This window comes from Mus musculus (genome assembly GCF_000001635.26).
Source record: "Mus musculus strain C57BL/6J chromosome 4 unlocalized genomic contig, GRCm38.p6 C57BL/6J MMCHR4UN_CTG5".
In the NCBI taxonomy this organism is placed as follows: domain Eukaryota; kingdom Metazoa; phylum Chordata; class Mammalia; order Rodentia; family Muridae; genus Mus; species Mus musculus.
In genome coordinates this window covers 60,004-84,364 of record NT_187054.1, presented here as the reverse complement: position 1 = coordinate 84,364, position 24,361 = coordinate 60,004, and the positions used below count along the sequence as shown (strand labels likewise).

Here is a 24,361-nt window from a genome sequence, read left to right as displayed (position 1 = left end):
CTTGGCATCCAGAGGTGGGTGTCAGCTCCTCTTGGAGCTAGAGTTACAGGTGGTTGTGAGCAACCAATGTGGGTGCTGGGAGCCAAATTCTGGCCCTCTACAAGAAGCTAAGCCATCTTTCCCACCATACCTCTTACTCAAACTCCTGACTGCTGTGGTTGTCAGAACTGAAACCAAGCAAGAATTAATGCTGCTACTAAGAAGTTTAAAAGGGAGCTGGAGAGATGGCTCAGCGGTTAAGAGCATTGACTGCTCTTCCAGAGGTCCTGAGTTCAATTCCCAGCAACCACATGGTGGTTCACAACCATTTGTAATGGGATCTGATGCCCTCTTCTGGTGTGTCAGCTACAATGTACTCATATACAAAAAAAAAAAAAAAAAAAAAAAGTTTGAAAGGGACCCTCCCCCTCAAACCAGGAAGGCAATGGGGAATCCACCCGATGAAAAATCTTGCTAACCAGCTTACTGCATTCATTTCCGACAGCTCCACCCCAAAGTTAGCCTCAGGCTTCATAGGTTTAAGAGGTGTCTTCACAATTGTTCCACTCTAGGTGTCTGTACATGAAAAAAAAATTAGGCCACTGAGCTAAGACATTTCCATACCTTAGCCTGCTCTAGGCTGTGTTCTCGCTGCTGGCCTATTCCTTCTGGTCTGAGGTCATTCAATCTGGTCTGAGGTCATTCAAGAACTGGACAAGGAAGAAAAACAATTGGCAAGGTAAAAGTCAGGCAAGTGGGGGCACTGGGTAGAGGCACAGTGAAGATGATTCCCAAAGCACTTTTACTGCTGTCTCCAGTCAAGGTCACAGTCTACCAACCTGCCTAACTCTAAAATCTGGCTCCATCCCAGAAAAGAGGGTCCTGCGTGTCTGGCATCTTAATAAACACAGACTATGCCCCTTAAGCAACAAAAAATACAGTGCCACTTTTTAACGTTACATTTTGATCCCACCTCCTCTGACGAAAACCTGGTTCCTCCCCTTCTGGGTGATATGCAAGCCCCACACATAGAATGCGAAGGTATCCCTGTGATGTAATTGTTAACGGTCCGTTTCCCGGGCTGAGCCAGGGAGGGCGGGGAGTTTAGGCTGTGCCGACCCCTGAGCCCCCCTTCAGGTGACTCCAGCCCCTCAAAATCTCCATCCAGGGCCTAAATGTCCCAGCTCCCCTGCCGCTAGACCTCCCTCTTTGGTGACTCCAAGTTCGGGTCCCTAGATAACCCTCCTCCTAACGCTTTAACTTCTAGTGATTTCCATAGCATCCATCCCATCCTGTCCCGATGTGACAATTGGCTTCCGGGGGTGGGGGCCACCTGCCTCAGTGTACCTGAGGACTATTCAGACTCGTCCTGGAAATGATGGCGAAGGGGACTTGCGACTGGGAATAAGTGTTCCTATCATGCTGTTCCACAAGAACCGTTCGGAGCCCGGACATGTCGCGATTGAGGAGATACGAGGTGGCGCTGGAAGTGGAGGAGGAGTGAGTTGAGGTGGGAGATGCGGAGGAGGGATGTGAGGCCGGGGGTGGGGGGGAAGGTGAACGTCCCAGGGCGGGCGGAGCGGGCCCTCGAGGGGCGTGGGCTGCTGCTGTCCAGCCCTTGGGGGCGGGGCTTTCTGGAGGGCTGGGTTCCAGAGGTGAGGTCTGTGGGTCAGCCCCGCCCCTCCCGGTCCGGCTCTGCCTTGTCTTTGCAGGATCTACTGGGGCTGCTTCTACTTTTTTCCTTGGCTGCGAATGTGGCGCAGGGAGCGGAGGTGAGGGGGCTGCGATCTCGTGGGGGCATGAACGAGGTTCAGTGTCGGTGGACGGATGTGGGGGAGTCCAGGCGCCCCTGCTCCGCCTCATGTCATTGTCGGGTCGCCCTACAGCTTGGCGCACCCCCGGGAGCAGAAGCTGGAGCCTCTGCGGGGCCTAATGAGCTGTTTGTCGAGCGGCCTGAGGCCTGCTCCCCAGCGCTCGGGTCGTGGTCTCCTCTGTCGCACCCCCACCGCTGCTGCACAGACAGCCGGTGCATTAAAGATTTAAAGTCACGCCCACTGCCTCCCTGACTTTACCACCGCAGACGCCATTGGTGCTGGGAATCCCACTCCACACCTGCTGTTTCTTAACCCACAGGGCATCCCTCCCTGGTAGGAAGCCTTTGCATGTGTAGGACTCCATTGCTCCTAAGGGTCAGGCTTGTAATTACTATCAGTGACTGGCTCTCTGCCACGCCCTCCCCAAAAGCACCCACACTGAGAGTAGGCCACATCTTTCCCCCACCTATCAGTGTTCCCACAACTTCAGCTGTTACCACCTAACTCTAGCCATAACTTTGCCAGATGTCTGGAGAATCCTCTTTTCCTGGGAGTGGATATAAAACATTTTAGCCAAAGTTGAGGAGTCTGCTGTCAGTGAGAGGAAGGACCAGTTTCTAGAAGCTGTCTCCAGCAGTGTACCCCAGGAGAGTGACAAGGGTCGAGGGTCCAAGGTCCTTCCTATAGTTAAAACCCCAAACTGGCTCCCCCAGTCTGATCCCAATTTTTTGTTTGTTTTTGTATTTAATTTTTTAAGTGTGTGTGTGTGTGTGTTTGTAATGTGTGTGTGCCCACCACAATGCATGTGCATGCAGAGATCAGAGGGTATGACCCTTTGTGAGGGTTTTTCATCCATATGGCTTCCCGGGATGGAATTCAGGGTTTCAGGCTTGGCACCATGGCCATCCTGACAGCCCCATCACCGTTTTAAAAGTCCTTGGTATCAGCAAGAACTAGCAGTTTGGAGAGAAGTTTGTGCAGGCAACTTGATGCAGGTGGGGAGGGTCTCGGTTGCTAGCATGTTGCTAGGTGCTCAGATGTGTGCATGATACATGCAGGTGTGAGTCCTAGGCTGCTGTGATGGTTTGTATATGCTTGGCCCAGGGAGTGGCACTATTAGAAGGTGTGGTCCTGTTGGAGTAGGTGTGTCACTGTGGGTGTGGGCTATAAGACCCTCATCCTAGCTGCCTGGAAGTCAGTATTCTGCTAGCAGCCTTCAAATGAAGATGTAGAACCCTCAGAGCTCCTTCTGAACCATGCCTGTCTGGATGCTGCCATGTTCTTGCCTTGGTGATAATGGATGAACCTCTGAACCTGTAAGCCAGCCCCAGTTAAATGTTGTCTTTTATAAGACTTGCATTGGTCATGGTGTCTGTTCACAGCAGTAAAACCCTAACTAAGACAGCTGCTGAGCATGTTAATAGAAGACGGGTCTGTGTATCCCCCAAGCCAAGTAGAGTCTCCGTTTGCTAAACTATTTCCTATGCTTCCCTACCTCACTGTGTGTGTGTGCGTGTGTGTGTGTGTGTGTGTGTGTGTGTGTGTGTGTATGTGTGTGTGTGTGTGTGTGTGTGTGTGTGTGAGAGAGAGAGAGAGAGAGAGAGAGAGAGAGAGAGAGAGAGAGAGAGAGAGAGAACATGCTCATGTATATAAATGCAGAGGTCAGTATCAGCTGTCTTCCTTATTTTTTGTGACAAGGTCTCTCACTGAACTTGGAGCTCGCTGATTCAGCTAGACTATCTGTCCCCACTTCCCAACACCACACCTTACACAGCTGCTGAGAATGGAACTCAGGCCCTCAGTCACACCAAGCTCTTTACCAACTGAGCCTTCTCCCCATAGTCTTAGTTTATAGGTTAGTAGAGTGTGCCAATACACTACAAGAATTTTTTCAAGAGGTGGGGAAGCTATTGGGTTAAATACAGAAGTTGATATAAGTAGCTATTGCGGGGACTAAAGATGGCATTGGCTCCTTTGTTTATCAGCACGTTCATTGTACAAAGCCATGCGTCTCAATGACATTTTTTGTTCAAGTTTGTTGTCCATATCCATTCCCTATTACCCCCCTGTGTGTCACTCTTACCCCTTCCTGATAGTTTCTTTCCTCTTGCAAAGTAGTTTTGCCTATATTTTCATGCCATATAGGCATGTGCGAGCTCCACTTATGAAAGGAAACCTTTAATGATTGTCTTTCTGGGTCTGGCTCATGCCACTTGGTATGAACTCCAGTTCCATTCATTTCCCTGCAGATGGTAGTGTTTCAGTCTCCCTCATGGCTGAATAAAGCCTCATTGTACATATACATACAGCACATCTTATCTTGTCCTCTTTAATGGCTGTATAGGATGAGCCCATTGGTTGTTGTGAGCAGTGCTGTTGTGTAACTAACTGGAAAGGAGCAGGTCTGAAGGTCACTGAGGGTGGAACCCGAATCCTGACCAGCTTTAAGCCCCTCCTCTGTGTCCCTGGTAACACTAAAATTTTAAGGAAGCAGGAAGAATCCCATTTTATGTGGGAATTTGAGATTTTTTTTTTAATTACATTTTATTTACCTACTGGGAGTACAGGAGCACACACACCAGCAGTGTACCAGTAAAAGCCAGACGACAATCTCTGGGAACGTGAAAGGCAGCCTGTGTTCTGGTTGAGCGAAGCTTACCACGGAGACTCAGTAAAAAACTCTACAAGGGATGGAACAGTGAGTCATGTTCTCAGACGTAGGTGCTGACACCATGGAGCCCCCAACTCCATAATCCTGTGACTATCAGTCACGCAGACAATGTCACAAGCTCCTGGCATTCTGGCTAGACTCCACCCCACAGTTACCTGACTATAGCCAGGCATGCTCCTCCCCGCAACTATCCTGCAAATGCGAGATAGCCCATCCCACTATAAAAGGGGCTGCTTGGCCCCTCCTCTCTCTCTTAAGCTCACACCTCTCTTATTCTCATCTCTAGTTTTCCTTCTCTTCCTCCCTTCCCCCTTCTCTCCACGTGGCCATGGCCGGCCTCTCTTTTTCTACCTTCTCTTTCTCTCTGCCTTTCTACAATAAAGCTCTAAAACCACGAACTGTCTCTGCTCGTCAAGACCCACTGTGCTTGAATGATGGACTAGGCCTTCCCTTAAAGAGCTGCGTCTAATCTTCCGATAGAAGGCCTCCCAGCATTTCCAGCCGACACCACCAGACCAAGGACTCTCGCCCGAGTGGAAACCACCCAGAGCCCCTTCTTCCCCTTCCCCCTTCTCCCTTCAGCCCTGGGGCTGACTGAGCCGCCCCTGGGGTCTCCACCCATTCTCAGCTCTTCCTCCATGTCCAGCAATGTCCTGCGATGGCCAAGACCTAGAACCTGTCATCCCTGGACTCCATGAAGCTCAGGGACCCGGACTGCTCCCTCTCCATCCCCCGAGGACTGGGATTCCGTGGCTTCCCACAACCTGATGCTCACCCTAGGGGCGTGGAGAGTGCACAGTAGTCTCTGAGTCCATCCACCCAGAGCCCCAGAGCTCGGGCGGGCAGGTTTTCTCCCAGCCCCATTATTTCCCCACTCCCACTGCCTGACAACAGTCTGCAGAGGTGGCTTCTCTCCCCTGCCATGTGGGTTCCAGAGATCAAACTAGGCCATCAGGCTTGGAGGCAAAGACGCTTTTCCTGATGAAAATACCCCATGAAAGGAAGGACGGTAGCAGGGATGCTTCCTCCTGGGAGAGCATGACTTTTCATATATTTTTTTAATTTTTTTTCTTTTCTTTTCTTTTCTTTCTTTTTTTTCTTTTTGAGACATAGTCTCTCTATATAGCCCTGGTTTTCCTGGAACTCTCTATGTAGCCCAGGCTAGCTTCACACTCACAGAGATCCACCTGCCCCTGTCTCCTGAGTACTAGGATTTAAGGAATACACCCAGCTCATTTTATGTGGGAAGACCCACAAAAAAATTATCAAATAGAAAGTAGGGGGAGCACCCCAAACTGAAAGACACCGGGCAGAGAAACAGACAGCAATAGTGTAGATAATGATTTGACCACAGACTCGGTAGGAAAATGTAGTAAAAGGCGCCTGGGTACTTTAGTTACATTGTCCATAGAGTTAGAAAACAAAGGAGTGTGCTACTGAGAACAGAGGGCCAGATGGGCCAGCTTATACTTAAACAAATAGCACTGATACCTGACAGATCCAAGATGAGTGACAGTGGATATATCCAGGGGTCTGAGTCAGCACAAAATGGTGGACACTAGCTCACCCAAGAATCCCAAAGTAAATGGTGATATAATTTGTTATCTAACTACTTGTGATGATTTGAATGCTTGGCCCAGGGAGTGGCACTATTAGGAGGTGTGGCCTTGTTGGAGTAGGATTGACCTTGTTGGAAGAAGTGTACACTGTGGGGGTGGGAAATGAGACCCTCATTCTAACCCCATGGGAGTAAGTCTTCTCCTAGCAGCACTGGATTGGCAAGGACGTAGATGTGAGCCAGGGCTTCAAAATTGGGAAGGGGAAGGAAAAGGAAAGGGACAGTCTTGATTACATGGGATGGATTCCTGTTGGCCATCCAGTATTCCTCAGAAGGCAGCATGTCTGCTGTATTTTGCTAGCCTACCTCAGAGGAGAGCTGAAGCAAGGGCAGGAAGCTGGGGCTTCTTTGTGATGTGGTATGAGGGGTAGGGGGTGGGGTGGAGCGGTTTGGGGGTGTGTGGGTGGATACCTCTGGTTCATAAAGAAACTCTGGATCTATCACCATCCCATCAAGTCAAGAGGAAGTGGTCATGGGAGTTGCTTCCTCTCATAGGACCCTGCTGGTTAGCACAATGTGTCCGCTGCTAGCAGGATACAGAAACCCCAGGTGGGAGAGAGTATGGATGTGTGTATCATCTTCCCCTCCAGGGTAATTCTGTGCCTAAAGGAAGGAAGACCAACCCTTAGTTGATCCTCAAAGCAGAGAAACACAAGGCCCAGGCTCACTGAACTAACACACTCCCAGGTGTTTCCCTGAAGCACCCCAAAGATCAAGGAGGTCTTCTGACAGGCATCCTCTCTGCCCAGTGGGAGCTAGGCAGAGAGCCACAGAGCTAGGAGATTACAGGGGGGACCTGAATGAGAGGAACTGATGGGCTCTGGCGGGAAACCGAATGAATGTGCACACTTTCTGGGTTAAGATGGAGTTGGTTCTTCCTATGCCCCACTCCAGGCTGTTATCCGGCTTCTATTTCATGGCAAAACAGGGCAATTGGTCCTCATGAATTCATGTTTATTTTATACTTTTTTTCCATAGAATATATTTTGGTCATACTTCCCTCTTCCCCAGCTTCTTCCAGATCTTCTCTGCCCACATATTGTTACACATAAATTCATGGTGCTACTCAGTCCTCATCATCCACAACTGGACAAGGTGGAGGGAAGAGGGAGACTCTGGAGCACTCAGCCTTAAGTGGATGTCTTTATTAAGATACCTCCTGCCAACGCTTAGGGATCTGTGTGGAAGATGAAGCAGAAAGATTGAAGAGCCAGTGGATGATCTTAAGGAGGCAGAGTCTTCTCCACAAATTCTTTTTTTAAATAAGTCTTCTCTTTCTTTTCTCTTCTCTTCTCTTCTCTTCTCTTCTCTTCTCTTCTCTTCTCTTCTCTTCTCTTCTCTTCTCTTCTCTTCTCGTTCTCCTCTCCTCTCCTCTCCTCTGTTCTTTTATTTCCTTTTCTTTTCTTTTCTTTTCTTTTCTTTTCTTTTCTTTTCTTTCCTTTCCTTTCCTTTCCTTTTCTTTTCTTTCCTTATTCATGAGTGCACTGTCACTGTCTTCAGACACACACCAGAAGAGGGCATCAGACCCCATTACAGATTGTTGTGAACCGCCATGTGGTTGCTGGGTACTCAGGACCTCTGGAAGAGCAGTTCCTGCTTTTAATCACTGAGCCATCTCTCCTGTCCACCCCCCAAATTCTTAACCTTCACTCCCTGCCCCCACTGCATCCTAGAAGGGAGGTCATAAGATATGCAGGGCACAGGAGTGAATGTGTGCCTGTTCATTTCCTAGCTTTGTGAAGTCTTGGCATGACAGTCTTTTGACAGAAAGCAACTGAGACACCTGAGCAGGGGCAGAAATTCCCTGCTCCTATTCAAAAATTGCGGCTTATAAGAAATCCCTGACTCTAGGGCCTCTGTTCTATTCACCCTCTCAAATTCTCCATGTGCTTTGTGTAAAAGAGTTGGCCGCTAAGTTCTCATAGCCTGAGGATCTTACCTATCAAAGGCCACCCTTTAACATACCTCTCCATTGCCATCTGTCTTAATTAGGGTTTTACTGCTGTGAACAGACACCATGACCAAAGCAACTCTTATAAGGACAACATTTAATTGGGACTGGCTTACAGGTTCAGAGGTTCAGTCCATTATCATCAAGGTGGGAACATGGCAGCATCCAGGCAGACATGGTGCAGGAGGAGCTGATAGTTCTACATCTTCATCTGAAGGCTGTTAGACTGGCTTCCTGGCAGCTAGGATGAGGGTCTTAAAGCCCACAACTACAGTGACACATTTCCTCCAACAAGGCCACACCTACTCCAAAAAGGCCATCCCTGGGCCAAACATATTCAAACTACTACACCATCTTACTTTGCCTTTGCCTGAACAAGCTGAACTATAATGGATGATTATAGTTTGTAAAAAAAAAAGAAAATTGTATTATGTTTTAAGTTTTTAAAAAAGCACTTAAGATTTTCAGAAAAACTTATTGGAAAATACGAAGTTCCCGTAACCCTTTCTAGACCCTGGCAGTTTTCTTTATTATTACATCTTATGTCACACTTTTTTTTCCTACAGTTGAGGGACCAATATTGACGAATTCCTAAAGTCCACCTTGTACATTCCTTTTCACTTTTCTTTGTTAAGGTCACCGACTATTGATTTAAACATTTTTACAAGGATTGTTCTAGCAAGATAGGGAGTAAATGGCATGGATTATGGCAGAGGCGAAGCGGGAGGGGAAGGAGGTGGAAACCCACCTGGGAAATCTGGTGACAGTCACCTTGCGCTGGCAGAGGGGAGGAAGGGAGCTGCTCCCAAGAGTGAGAATTTCCAAGTGGCTGAAATGGTGAAGGGAGAATTCCAGAAGACCTTGGAGTAGCTGGTGAGTAGGCCGCCAGCAAGGCTTTCTTTTGTAGAGGAGGAGCCCTACTTGGCTGAGCCTCTAGAGAAGCTCACTGCTGAATGCTGGGTCAGAGGGACCCCCAGTGTAAATCATCATACACTGCTGAAGGCACATACAGCAATGTCGTCACACAGATAGGCTGGAGGACGTCATCCACACACACTTCTCTGGAGAAGGCGTCACGTGTTTTAGCACAAGGGCTGCACAGGTCCTGTTCAGGCTCCTTTCATGTAACCTTTGCCCAGGACTCCACCAAGATGGCATGCAGGCTGAGTCACATTGATGTTTTTGTTTGTTTGTTTGTTTGTTTGTGTTCTGTTTTAAGAAAAGGTCTTGCTATGTATGCTGGTCTCTAGTTCATGGTGGCCGTGCTGGGATCCCAGGTGTGCAAGCACCATGTCCAATGGACTCTGATGCTATCGTCCTGATTGGTCTGAATGGCAGCTGAGGCTCATGCATTATTAATACCACCTACTCTGGGCCACTCCCACTAATCAGACATTCCTAGTCGTGTTATACACGCTACGATTTTCTTTCTTTTATAATCTCTAAGTTTTTGGGTATAGTTTTTCTTCATTCTTGAGAATTTCACACATGAAATATGACAATACTCATTTTCAATTTTCCCTCTAACTCCTCCTTTATCCCCACCCCCCAGTGTAGTCGCCAGCAGCTACGGGTTACTGGGTTCCTGAAAGGAAAGCTGGGGTTGGATGGGAAAGTCAGTGAGAGAAATAACAAGCCAAGACAAAGTTCTCTGATCAAGGCCAATGTTTACTTGTGAGTCAGAGCTTATAAAGGGGGTGGGGGGACCCATCCCCCACCACACCAGGATCTCGCTGCTTTGTCAGGATCCCTGCTTTCAGCAGGTAGTGGCATCTTGGAGGAAACCGCAAATGTGGCAGGACAATAGACTTTACCTAGGTCGGAAGACTCCACCCTAGATGGGCTAGCAACTGTGGCAAACCAAGTCTGAGCCAGCCTGCTCAAGACTGGGGGGAGGGCACATGCTAGTATGTCCTCTTCTAACTTCATGTCTTTTTTTTTTTTTTTGGTAGCCCACTAAGTCCAGTTAGTGCCGCCTATATGCACATGAGTGTGGGCATCCTATAGAGTGTGAGAAACCTAACAATGGCCACAGCCTCAAAAACTAATGAACTTCCCTTCCCCTGCAGCTATTAACAGCCAATAGCTCCTCAGTGAGGGGTGGGGCCTGGAGATCATCAACCCTATCTATGCCAGGCCGGCTTGATCTTGTGCAGGTGGCGCTCATCACTGTGAGCCATGCCATGTCCAGAAGACAGGACTTCACCTCACCTCGCCCATTCTCCAGGTTATATTCCTTCCATCTCTTCTTCTGCAAAGCTCCTGAGCCCTGGTGCTGGGGTGTGAATACAGATGTCCCGTTTAGTGCTGAGCGTCCGGTCTCTTCAGCACTGTGACCAGTTGTGCACCTCCACTTTGACTTGTGTCTTCTGCAAAAAGCAGCTGCTTTGATCAAGGTCGAGAGAGCTCAGGTCTATGGGTTTTAACATTTATATTTACAATGCAATTTGGCAACATGATCACATTAGTTACTTTTCTGTTGCTGAGATAAAACACCAGAAGAAGAAGGAGAAGGGGGAGGAGAAGGAGGAGGAGGAGGAGGAGGAGGAGGAGGAGGAGGAGGAGGAGGAGGAGGAGGAGGAAATGGGTTTATTTGGGCTTACATTCCCAGAGGGGATACAGCCCAGCACAACAGGAGAGGCATGGTGGTGGCAGGAGTGTAAGATAGGCCTGGCATCGGGAGGCTGGCTGATCACATTTCATTCCCACACATGAAACCCAGAGGGAGCAAAGGAAGCAGGGCCAGGTTATAAAACAGCAAAGACCACCCCCAGTCACCTACATCCTCCAGCAAGGTTCTGGATGTCTTTAGGAACTTCCTAAAGGTTCCATAGTGTTCTCAAGCAGTCCACCAGTTGGAGAGCAATAGACATGAGTCTACGGGGGGAGGGGGGGTCATTTCAAGCTACAATAATGAGCATTTCTAGTGCCTATGGTTGTTTCTGTCTGTTTTTGTTTTTTTAACTTTGAAACTCCCTTCATTTTTGTGTGTATGCATGTTTTGGCTGCATGTCTGTCTGCACCATGTATGTGTCTGGTACACAGAGGCCAGAAGAGGATGTTGGATTCCCTGTGACTGGAGTTTTAGGGAGTTGTGAGCATCTTTGTTTCTTGAGTCAGGGTCTCACTATGTAGCTTAGGCTGGCTTTGAACTCAATATTCTTCTGCCTCAGACTGGGATTACAGGCATGTGTCACCATGCCCAGCTTACCAGAATCCTTAGGAAAACAGATTTAAAAAAAAAAAAGTTGTAACATTTTAAATAACTACATCTTTGAGAATTTCATGCATTTTTACAATGTTTTTTTGATTATCCCTGTGGAGGGACTTTTGTATCTGAGGCTGTAATCCTAGCTCATGTCTATGGGAGTCATAGTCCCTAGAGTAGAACCAGCTATTGTTATTTTGCTAAATATTCATGCTGTCAAATTTGTTTCCTAAATATTTATGCTTACACCTATAGATGTGGGCTATTCTTTGCCTTGGCCATAGAAGCTTCTTTTTGGAGTGGAAATAAGTCAAAGCTGAGATGTATCGCTGGTAAAAGAGTAAGGAGGGAGACTACTTGCTCCAACCTAAGCGGAATATCATATTAATTCCCCCCACAACCACTACCACCAAGGCTCAGGAGAGGGAAGGAATGCAGGATGGGAGGAACATCGTGAAATGTTGGCTTCTGGGCTGTGTCCGTCTCACTCATGGCAGCTATGGCTGCCCCCACAAGACCTATACAAGATCAAGTCAGCCAACACTCTGGTGTGGATGCGGGTAGATGATCTCCAGGCCCCTCCCCTCGCTGAAGAGCTGTTAGTTGTTGGCAGCTGCTGGGGAGAGAGAATCATTCTGAGCATGTGGGTGGACCGAAGACACCCAGAGGCCCACCCATCACATGGCTCGCTTGCCGCTGGAGCTACTACAACGTGAAAGTCTGTGGTGGAGAGATAGGAGAATGGAGTGAGGCTCGGTGAAGCCCCAGCCCGAGCCGTCACTGAGGGCCATGTCTGGGTCTGTGATCAGGCAGCAGCAGGGGCCTGTGTCTATGTCTGTGGCTCACATTATGACCAAAGGCCACGTGGATGTCCCTGGTCTGGTCTGCTGCCTGGAACCACGTTGATGTGCAACGACTGTGCAGAGATGGCCCAGTTGGGGGTTGAGGGGACTCAGGTGAGCCCTGTGGCAGGTTAGGAGAGCAGGATTGCTGTCCCTGCCTCTTGCCAGCTATAGTACTCCTGAGAGCAGGCCCTGTTCGTCACCTGGGTGACATCACTAGAGTTGGCCACGATGTTAGGAGTGTGGGTGAGCTGGCCTCCTACTCACTTGCTGTGGGGTGGTGCAGGTGAGGGAGAGATGGCCCTCATGTCCCTTGCTGGCTGCAGCACTGGGTGAACTGGTGGCCCAGCGCTGGAGACCTGTCCTGGTGCTGTGAGTGTGGGAGAGTTTGAGGGCTGATCACCTCAGCTACCACCCAGGCCCAGATCAAGGGTGTTGAGTTGGCCCACCCCAACATCTGCTCCATCTATGAACTGCTGGAGCATTTAAGGAGACGGTCCTGCAGATCCAAAACTGCAGGACTTCCATGACTCAGGGCAACAACAGGGTTTCTGAGAGGAGTCCTGGTAAGGATCCAGTATGGATGGTGTAGCAGAAACCAGAGGCCTCAAACCAGACTAGTAACACAGCAATGAACATTTCCAAGTACAGACATGTGGTCTAAAAGAGTATACTGTGGGACACACTGTGACACACTACAGCTTCCACAATGAGAGTTTTTAGGTTTGTATTTGTTTTTTATTTTTGGGTTTTTTTTTCTTTTATTCTTTATTTTTATTTTATTTTAGGGGGAGGTTACAAGAGTGGAGGGAAGATACAAAGAGATGAGGAGAGGAGAGGATTGGGGTGCATTCACAAGGGATCAATAAAGTTAAAAAAAGAGACATGACGTTTAGGAGGGGAGCTTGCTGGAGGGGGTAAAGAAAGGTGGGTGCCATATTTGTGTATAAGTATGAAATTCTCAAAGATAAAAGTATTTTTAAAGCTGGGCATGGTGGCACTCGTGTAATCTCTGCACTGGAAAGGCAGAGACAGGTCCATTTCTGAGGCTCGCTAGTCTATCAGCCTGGCATTTCAGTCTCTAAGCTCACAAATAGTTCACAAATAGTTCTACAAACTAAACATAGAGTTCACATTAACAGCAGCATGGGCAGGAGAACTGGCCACACTCCCACCCACCTGTCTGAGACCCAGGCTGACCAGCTCAGCTACCACCCAGACCCAGATCAGGACTTTGAGTTGGCCCACCCCAACATCTACCCTATCTACGAACTGCTGGGGCACTGAAGGAGCTGGTCCTGCCTATTCAAAGCTGCAAGATCTCCAGGACACAGGGCAACTGCAGGCTATCTGATAGGTCACCAGACTCAGTGGCAAGTACCTTTATCCACTGATCCCTCCCACCCACCCCTACCTCTTAAGTTTCTATTACCTCTCAATATCCCATTAAACTATGAACCCATCAATGGAATATTCCATTGAGAGTCCTCAGAATTCACTCTCTTCACCAAAGCCCACCTTGGAAGATAGCCACATTGAAGATCAAGACTTCAACATGAGCTTTTGGGAGTCTTTTCAGATTCAAACCATAGCACAAGTGTATACATTTGAGAAATACTATCTTCCTGCTCTCAAGACAATTGACAATATAGTTTTAAAGACAAGACTAATTCACACATCAGTGATTAGTCCCAGCTCGCCCACACGCACAGCACCAGGGCAAGCTCAAGCTCTCCAGCACTGACCCATTTACCCAATTTTACAATCGGCAAGGGCAGGGCCAGATCTCCCTATGTTCCGTCCCTGAAACCCACATGGCAGAAAGAGAGGACCAACTCTTGAAAGTTGTCCTCTGACCACCACATGGTACAAGTGCAACTTCACAATGAATAAATGAATGTATAAAGATTGTTTATTTAGAAGGTAGAATCTACTCAAGCGATTGGCTCCTTGGGATGTGTTTGGGAGGTGTAGCTCTGTCCTTGGCTCTTTCTGCTCCCTCACTGTTTTCCTTCTGGATTTCTTGAGGTGAGGGCAGCTTTTCTTGCCACCGGCTCCCATACCCACTATTACCTGCTTCATCATAGATCCAGAATGACATGGCCAAGGGACTGAGGACTGAAATGCCTGAAATCATGGGTCCAAATGAATCTTTTTTCCCCTTTGTGCTCATGTATTTTCTCTCAATGATGGGAAGATGCCTAACACACTACTCAGGGTGGGCATGAGTGTTCATCAGACTAGTAGGGTGAAGACTGAATGCTGAGGAAACTATGAAATAGACTCTTCACAGTTTTGGGATACAAAGGTTTTATGAGGCCATTCTCACTGGGCAAGATAGTCTAAAGGATTTCCAGAATTCCTGAGTGTTACAGAAACATCACAGTATCCACAGGGATCAAGCAATTAGCACAAATGCAGATTAATGGGACGAGAACAAGAATGACTGTTTCTAGAAATGAGCTGCAAAACACTTGCCCCATGCCTTAGCTGCACATCAATAAATGCACATCAAATAAAGCTACAAGAATATCTAACCACAACTAGCTACTGTTTTTGTTTGTTTGTTTGTTTGTTTGTTTTTATGATTCGGGCTGGAAGTGCTCCTCTGTGCAGGCATCATTGCCCTGAGCAGGCTGGATGGTGAAATATGGATAGAAAGAGCTGCAGATACACAAAGCCTTGGACAGAGTTCCACAACAAGCCGAGTTGGTGAGCCTCCATGGACAGCAGTGCTTATAATCTCTTCCCACTCAAACTGGAGGCTTCCCCTCCTTGCTCTTATTGTGCAATTTAAAGACACTGCTGTCTTTGTGTTTGGAACACTGCTGGACTTTTGGTTTAAACATGCTGTTGACCAAATGTCTTACTGAGGAATCTTTCCATTGGTCCAATTCTGTAATGAGTACAGGCGCTGATAACTGACTTCCCGAGGAGCCAGTGCTTACACGGGATTGAACAGTATGTAGCCTAGTAGATCTGATAACATGTTATTGGCTTGGGGTTTGATTCTTGGTCCCTTTCTTCACTTAAAGTTAAGAACTCTAATGTTGATGATGTGCACAGATCTGTGTAGAACAAAACCTAGGGAAGAAATGGAAACTGGGTGGTCGTCAGTGTGATTAATCTGGGTGGGATGAGGTTGTGGTGTCATACTTTCTTTTAGCTGGAATGCATTTTTGTACCACAATGTAAGTTCCAATAAAAGCTTACTTAATTAAAAAAACAAACCAAACAAACAAACCTGCCACCTTGGTTTTCCCTTCCACACCTGCCCTTTTTGTATTTCTGATGTCTGATTAACCCCTTTAGTGAATATCAAGGCTTTTCATTTCTGATCCTTAAATATGTTCTCTCCCTGAACCTCTGTGTACTTGTCAGACACATTTCCAGGTAAGGAAGGTAGAAGTTTCTCTGTCCCAGTCACTCTTCCTGACAATGTACCTGGTATGCCAAAGTATTTAGTTTTCTGAGGATGAGTAACTTATAAGTAGGCAAGTGTAGGGGGCTGATCTGGTATTGCTATGTATTCAAATGCTAAATATCAGCCCCTAAGATCTGGTTGCCCCCCGGGCTGTTAGGGATGGTTAAGAAATACAAGTTAATAGTTACTAGTATCATGCCAGATGCTAGTCTAGATTATCACAGAAATATACACCCTAGGTTGCACAGATAATTTATACCTATAAACAAGCAATGTTTGCTTGCTCAGGTATGCTATAAATAGATGGATAGTCTTCAAAACTCTCAGATACTCATAGAATAGGGCATTTAAAGTTTGTTTGTTGTTGTTGTTTGTTTTTTAATTTTTTTATTTAAGACCTTCTTGACATAAAGGCATGTCAGCTTCTGGCAGTACCCCATTCTATTTCAAAGAAGATGATGAGCATCAAGAATCTCCAACCGGAGTTTGCCTCAATGTGGCAAGCTGCCACAGGGCAGAGAGTTGCCCATAATTCAACTACGGACATAATGCTGTTCAGAAAGGACAAACAGGCTCAGGGACATCTGCCAAGCTCTGCCAAGAGAGGGTAAGCAAGTCCTTTATAATTCCTGCTTCACAAAATGTCTGTCAGATATACTGGGCCAGAAGGATGAAGATGGATGCTCCAACATTATGGAGACAATTCTGGGGAACTGTCCAGGCAGCCATTTCTCAGCCATTTCTTAACCTTGAAAGCTGCTTGCCTGCATTTCCTAAAAATTCAGGTAATATTTACCCCTTCTCACATCTCTAATGCGGATGAAGGCCAGAGAGTTATAGTCTTACAATTAAACTTAAGTTATAAAGGATCTAAAAAATATACTTTAGGGTCTAAAGAGGTTTTTAAGGATGGCAAATGAAAGTTATGTAAGTTGGAGGACTTGAAGGTTTAAGTTATAAATGGATGTTTTAAGGTTGATAATTGCAAGTTATGAAAGTTAGAGAATTTAATGCCTAAGATGGTAATGAGAAAATGATTTAAATACAGAACTCTAAACTCACCAATATAGGCTAAATAATAGAACACTTTCTCCAAATACAAAAGGAGTGGACATTATGAATGTTAATTATTACACCATAGATTTCATAATTGTTCTTACTATACACACTTTATTGTTGTAAGAAAAGTAGTCTTTTTATTCATACAAAAGAGGGAAATGTAGGGAACTGATCTGGCACTGTTATCTATTCAAATGCTAAATACTGACCCCCAAGATCTGGTTGCCTTTGGTGAGGAGAACCTCAGGTGTGAGGAGATCTTCATGAACACAAAATGATGCTATGTAACCTTGCTTCCCAAGTTAATTGATTAATAAAAGGCTAAAACCTGTGATTGGGCAGTAGATAGAGGTAGGTGCGTTTTCAGCTACCTGGCTTGGGGTCACAGGTAGGGAGAAAACGGAGAAGAAAGGACACACAGAGAAGAGGAGGCCACCATGAGAGTGGATGGACCACGAGCACATGGCCAGGAGAAATGGCAAATAACAAGGGACATATGGCTGGGATGTAAGTTAGAATAACTCCAAACCTGCCCAATCTAGGCTCACAGCTTGTTAATAAAATACAAGGATTGTATGTCTTTTGTACAGGCTAGCTTGAATATGTAATTCCTTTTATAGGCAAACATAAGAATTGCTTAGCAATCTAGGACTCTGCTTGGCTTGGGCTATGCACACATACCACACTCCAAACAATATGCCTATGCAATCTGTAAGGAACCTAGGACCCCCATTTGTATTGAGCTATGCACACAGCCATCTCTAAAGAATTGAGGGCTGGAGAGATGGCTCAGTGGTTAAGAGCACCGACTGCTCTTCCGAAGGTTCTGAGTTCAAATCCCAGCAACCACATGGTGGCTCACAACCACCCATAATGAGATCTGACTCCCTCTTCTGGTGCATCTGAAGACAGCTGCAGTGTACTTAGATACAATAATAAATAAATCTTAAAAAAATATTTTAAAAGAATTGAATAAGTTGTTCCACTCTTAACAACCATTGAACTTGGACAGTTTCTATTCAAAGATGTTGCAACTACATCTTGTAAGAGGATAGTAAGATTGATATAACCTGAATTAATTTTGGGTGCATGGGTAACAAGATGAAAGTATGTACTCTGGGTGAACTTTTAGGGAGTAAACCCCTATTTGCCATCTTATGCCTATGTATAATTGGGTACACATATCAAAAATCAGGTGCATTATGGAAAGAACGTGCACCGTAGGAAAGAGGTTATTATGCCCAGATCCGAGGGTCCCCAAAGACCACTAGGAGTTGAACTCTAGTATGCAAAGACAAAGAGTCTTTATTCAAGCTCTAGCTTGGACCCTCAGGCCCCTCTGATGAGCAAGGTAGCACAGAAGGCCCCAAGCATCTAAGGTTCAGCCCTTTTATTTCAGTTACAGCAGGGTGAGTGGCTTATCAGCTTGGCAGTTACATGATTGGTTAACAATTATTTCAGTTGGCTTAAAGAATTTATATCTATCTATAACGTCTGGAACATTAGGTATTTTCCTGCTGGTGAACCATGTTTAGGGTGGTTCCTTCCTGGAACAGTTTGTGGTTTTCTCAGTAATTAGGGTTGAACCTGAGGATAGGGCCTAGTGTATAATAAAATGGAAGCCTGGTTACAAGATGGAGTTTGCCTTGTCAAGTTGGGGCCCTTCAAGGTTACATAACACTCTGTCAGTCTAGATAAAGAATCACCTATGCAACCTTTAGCAACCAAATTCCTCCTTCTCTTAATTCCATAAAAGGAAATGCCAGACAGTCCTTGGGGACCTTTAGTCAGTGGCCCACGGTCACTATTTTAACCACATTCCTTCTTTCTCTTCTATACTATCACTTTGCTTTGGATACAATTTTGTACTTTGCAAATCTGTATCTGATCATTTCAATGCTGTGAATAAGATGTCATGAACCTGGCAGCACTAAGCCCAGACTCTGACCACCAGGAACAACTACACAGCTGTGAAGAAAAGAACCAAGCCAACGGGCTGGTGGAGAGGGGTGGGTGGGTACAGGGAAAATGGAGAGCAGGTCCTGCTTGTGAATGTGACATTCATGACCAAAGGTTCATGACCTTTAAAGATAACCATGTCTCTATCCTCTGCTGTAGGCTGAATTACCACACAAGCTTTCTTGATGGAATAGAGGTCTTTGTGATGCAGTCTGGTGGCCTGATTCTGTTCTCTGTGACATGCACATGTCAAGGCTTGGCCCTGGGAGCTATTAGGCACATGGACTCTGAATGTCCTAAGAGTAGGATGGCTGGTCTCCTCATGCTGATGAGGTTCAGACCATGCTGAGCACTATGTGCTTTCTGTGGGACACTGAATGTCCCTTGTATGTCTATTTCTGCTTCTTCATCATTGTCCTAATTGTCTGGCAAGTGCGTCAGAATTACCAAGGATTGAAGTGCGAAAATAGAAGAAGCTGCTGTCGGGTAGGGAAACCCTGTGACCAATACTGAGCTGGTAGAGACGCTTTCAAGATCCATCTTCCACTTATGGCCTCACTACCCCATCTGACAGTTTGGATATGATACTTTGAAGGGTGTTTATATAATACCTTTCTCCTGTGAGGCCATTCCTTACCAGAATGTTTATGAGTTGTAAACCAAAAACCATTGTATTGCTTTGAATAGAAGATTAGCATTATCTCAGATCTCCCAATACAGGAGAATTTCCCATTTTAGTTTGTTACGGCATTTATACCTGGAAAGCTTTTTATATTAGAACACATCCTATATGTGTTCTATTCTTTCTACTCTTTTGCCTGCAAACTCTGGTAAAACATCACTCAGTAGACGGATAGGAAATAGAGTTCAGATTAGTTTCAAAGAGAACCAGAAAAATGGAGAAGAAGGGAAAGTCAGGGAAAAAAAAAAAGTAGAGCCTAGCAGAAGGCAGGGGAGGAGAGCGTAAAAAATACACATAGATAAGGAAAGGAAAGGAAAAGTGCAAGATATTTATCACAATATGAACACAAAAGAAAGTTCCAGCCTCACATTCTAATATTTTTCTCTTTAAGCGTCATCAAAAAGTCAGGCAAAGGGCTAAAGATGCAGCGTCAAGAGGTAAAGTTCCAATGTCCCCTGACTCCCCGCCCCGGGAGAGCTCCCACAGTTCCTCTTCTCTATGACCTTGCCCAGTGCCAAGTGCTCTAACTTCTGAGGTTCCAGAGCCACTAACTGGTGACATTTACAAAGGACTGATCTTGATGGGAAATGAGAAATTAAGAATGTTAAAAAAAATTCTCTGCCTTACTCCCCTGACAAGAAAGAATTGAGGAATTAAGGAGTCCTTAACTGTCATTTACTGAGTTTATGACCCTATGGGATTCATTTCACCTATGGGTTTATCAATAAAATAAGCACACTATTAATTATCCCTACAGGGGACAGTGCGTTGTAAATGGTGGTGCTCTACCCAGACAAGGCACAGAGCACCAAGTCTAGGAGCTCAGCTTCCTGTTACTGTAGAATCCCATATAACACTGTGTCCTGATTCCTCAGCCAGGGGACTTTCCCGAGAAGAAGCTGAGAAGCCATGGGAGCTGCTCTCTATCATGAAAAGGTGACTTCTTGACCTCTGTATCTAAACTCTGATGATTTCTTGGTCTGATCCAGGCCAGGGGTGAGGAAAGGAGTAACTGAGGGAAGGACAAATACAGGCAGGCAGGTTCACCAGCTGAGAGGGCTGCCAGGGCAGAGATGGGTCACATCTCAGCAGGGAAGAGCCACCCCACACCCAATCTGTATGTTAGGGTCTCAGCAGGTCTGAATTTCAGAACGGACTCACGCATGCTCTGTAAAGGACATTGCTAGGGTTGCACCCAGACACCAACCTGTCAAGAGAGGGAATTCAGCATAAAGAGGTCACCATGTCATATGGTCTTCCTGCTGCTCCCTTCCAAAGGCAGAGCCCTGGGTTTGGCTGGACACTGCTGCTATTACCTCCTGTCTGTCCTCAGAGTGGGGGATCAGTTGTTGGGATGCCATCTTCCCATCATCTTACCCTCTACTTCATTTCTGGAGAGCACAAAAGATTCCCAAGAGTTTCTGGATACAGCAGCACCCCATGCTTTGAGTGAGGACCTCATTTCCTACAGTGTAGGGTTAGAACTTTGGGACTGGAGAAAAGGGCCCAGAAACCTCCAGACACAGTCTTCCAAAGAGACAGACAAAGTTCGTTCATTAATGGTTGTCTTATTTTTCTCTTCCAAGCCAAAGCTGGGTCCCCAAGCAGGGAAATGTGCGGCAGCTCCTGTGTTTAGATCCCAGCTGCCAAATCTGTGAGGCTGCGACTGAAGAGATTCAGCAGTTAGTGCAGAGTGAGAAAAGTCAGCTCTCCCCTGCTTTTTTGGGACTGAACCAGGGTTCTGCTCACTCTGCACACCTGGAGACGTTACCCATGACTTTTGAACAGAATATGGAGCTCTGTTCCAGGCACACCAGACCTCATCCACGGGTGCCTGGAAACCAAACACTAACACAACTAACGGGACACTTAACACAGTTGACCAACACATTCGGGGTTCAAGAATGCTGGACTGATCGTCTCCAGCTAGACCAAAATTTTCATCTCGCCAACATGCCCATGGTCTCAGAGACTGTGAGTTCTTCAAGGCTCAAGGAACCTATGGTTTTAATGATTGAGGAAACAATAGTGCAAAGCAAAGCAAAGCTTGACCAGGAAAGCCAAGACCTTCATCACATGAAGCCCTCTGTGTCTTTACTACCCCTGGACCCAAGCTTGACACATACTATGTCCTTACATATGGACTCAATGCTGTCTTCCCATCTGCCATTACTTAGTCCTAAAGTCCGTGGGCTTCTTGAACTACAGGTAAAAAAATGCATACATTTCCAGAAGTGGGGTCTTCCGAGACGTGTGGAGGAGTCCCTGAGGCAGCTCATGCCAGACCCAACATTATTTCGTCGATCTCGAGAAAATCCATCTTCCTGCACTCTGAGCAGCAGTTCTAAGGTCATTGAGGACAGAACTGGGATCGTTTCCCACAAGACCAGCAGCTTGTATTCGGCAGGCCAGCCCGTCCAGACCTTCTGGGTTTCCAAATGGCCTGTTATAAACCTGCAACAAGGAAGGCCCTGGCACCAAATTCATACTTGCTTGCCCTCTCATGAAGGTGAACATCTAAGGAATTTCTATCCACTCCCCAGGGCAAAAGCTAATGACTCAGGGGACAATCTTCAGAGTGAATATTATAGCCAGTTATTCTGTGGCCTTCCATCTCTTCACAGTGAGTCCTTGGATGTTACTTCCTTGAGTTCTCAAGGTACCTGCAAGAAAAGGGATATGTCCAAGCCCTCCACAGATGCTCAGCCCTCAGGGGTACTCTCGGGCCTTTTCTTACCCAAAACACCATGTAAGTCAGCCTTTCCCTCTTCCCCGACCTCTCTGAATGGCAAGACTCCCTGTGAGCGTGAAGGAGCACAGATTACTGTCCCGTTCCTGTCGCTGGCTGAGTGTGAAGCACTGGAACGCCACCTCCTAAAGAAACAACTCAGCAAGCTTCAGTGGGGCCTGCCAGCTCTCCTCCTCCAAAACCAGCGCTGAATGCTGTGTGAAGCACCCAGTGAGGCTAAGACAGTAAAAACTTCCTTGGCAAGGAAGCCCTTTTTACATCCCACCAGGGACATCTTCCCAGAGCACGCAGGAAGGCTGCTGGAATTCCACCTGCAGAAGCAGCTGATTCACCTCCGCTGGGGGCTGCCCCAGAGGATCCAGCGCTCCATGAATATGCTGCTCTCCTCAACAGACCCACAGTCCCTGCCCTGTGGCAGCAGTAGCTTACCCAATGTGAGCATCTCACAGCCCGGGAAACCAGAGGCCAATGGGCCTGGTGACATGTTCTCACTCACAGCGGGCAAAGGGACAATCCCCATGCCACACTTGTTTGCCAAGACAAGGGAAATGTTGAAAAGCCATGTTGATTCCAAATGTGAACAGATCCAGGAGGGCAAGGTCCCGGCCCAAGTCTGGAAATCTTGGGAATGCAAAATTCCTGGAAGCTTAGCAACAGTGGCTCCCTTCCCTTGGATTCCACAAGGCCAATGCAGGAAGTTACAGGCAGAAAGTAAAAGTGACCCTGAATTACTTCACAAAGTTGTTCCCTGGAAACCAAAGACCCTCAGCCAGGAGACACAAACCTTATCTGGTACTCTCTTTGAACACTGTAAGAAGCCCCAATCCCTACCTAAGGAAACCATTAAGAAACTGGAGACAACTTTACATCATAAGTATCTGGCCTTCCTGTCAGGCCTGCCTGCCCTTTACTGTGTAGCTCTCTCTAGGCCTGCATCCCCAGCAGTCACTAGCCAACCTAGACTCAGAGAGAAGATGCCCAAAGCTGTCAAAAGCCCATCAAATGCTCTGACTCAAATAACCCCACTTGAGCCCTGCGCTCAGGATGACAGTGGGGTGTCTGCGGACACTGCAGAAGAGTTCCAGCCTGGAGCAGAGGCAGACAGAAGGACAGAGAAGGTGCCTGCAGAGAGTCAGCCTCCCCCATGCAGACCCTACCCAATAAACACACATATCTTGGCCAAACTGAATTTCCACCTGAAAAAAAAGATCCTAGCAATGCAGTTTGGGATTTCTGAAAAGGAAAAGAGAGAATACAAGGAGCTGGGTACAGCCGACCTAGAGAGCGAATCCATCCAGGAATTTCTCAGATGTCTACACATGTCAGAGAGCACACTGCTTCAGGAACAGCCTGTCGCATGCCCATCTCTGCCAGCCCCAAATGCAAAAGGGGTCCACCCTAAAAAACAGCCAGCTTCTGCAGTACAGGATGTGTGTCAGGCGCAAAGGCCTCCTCCTTCCAAAGCAGTGCCCCATAGTTCTGCCCAGCAGAGCTCCAAGGCCTCGCAATCCCAAAGGGATAAGACCCAAGTCTGTGTTGACATGGAAGCTGGAGGGAAAAGGTTCAACCTAGAGAAATCCAAAGTCGTGGGGGACCTTGGAGAAGGGGACGCAGGTCTTGGGTTTTCCCTGGTCGGTCAAAAGACACGCCAGGATGGAGAGCAGGAGAAGAGGCTCCTGCACAGACCACTCCAGGGCTCCTCACAACAGGGTCACACCTTTCATCTTGAGGATGCCTGTCCACACAGTCCCCGGGTCTCACTATGTAGCCCTAGCTGACTCAGAACTAACTCTGTAGGCAGGTCAACCTCTAACTCTAAGAGATCTACCTGTCTCTACCTCCAGAGAACTGGAATTAATGGCATACCACCATGCTGACCCTTCTCCCTCCTTTAAATCTGGTTTGTAACTTCTATCCTATTGCCTGTCGTTAATGGGATAGCCTTGGATTCATGTGTATATCCTGATCTCAACAACTTGGTCAGGTCTTAAATATCCACAAAAGGAGGGTCTTGCCCAGTGGCAGAGCACTAGCCTCACATATGAAGGCTTTTGATTTGCTCTTGAGTTCTATAGGGAAAAATTCAGAACACCAGTGACCCCAATACTTGAGAATGTTCAGAAGTTAATTATGGCAAAGATAGGTGCATGCCAGAAACTGTTCTCAGGGACAGACTCTCTTTTAAGATCTACCAAAGTCAGGTGTGAGTTCACGACCCTCTTTAGAACCCCACCTACCACACATCACATGAAAAGCCTCAGTTTACCCAGGGTCCCATGCCTGCAGACTACTGACCCCCTACAGTCTGACATAGCAGGTAAAAGGGAACAACAAACTAGGCAGACATGCCTGATCCAAGTCACCCTTAGGGAACCATCAAAGTCCCAGGTGCCCCAGAAGGGGGC

At 46.9% G+C, this 24,361-nt stretch overlaps 1 protein-coding gene and 1 pseudogene across 2 annotated transcripts in view; one reads left to right on the top strand and one right to left on the bottom strand.

Moving 5' to 3' along the window:
- The window catches only part of LOC108168680, a 160,442-nt gene that overhangs the window by 93,809 nt on the left and 42,272 nt on the right, over positions 1–24,361 (bottom strand). The gene's annotated exons all lie outside the window — the stretch shown is intronic.
- Positions 1,677–23,869, top strand: Gm2192 (predicted gene 2192; annotated as a pseudogene). The gene is made up of 4 exons (NR_152161.1): positions 1,677–1,751; positions 15,904–16,114; positions 20,083–20,143; positions 20,794–23,869. The product of NR_152161.1 is annotated as a predicted gene 2192 (transcript).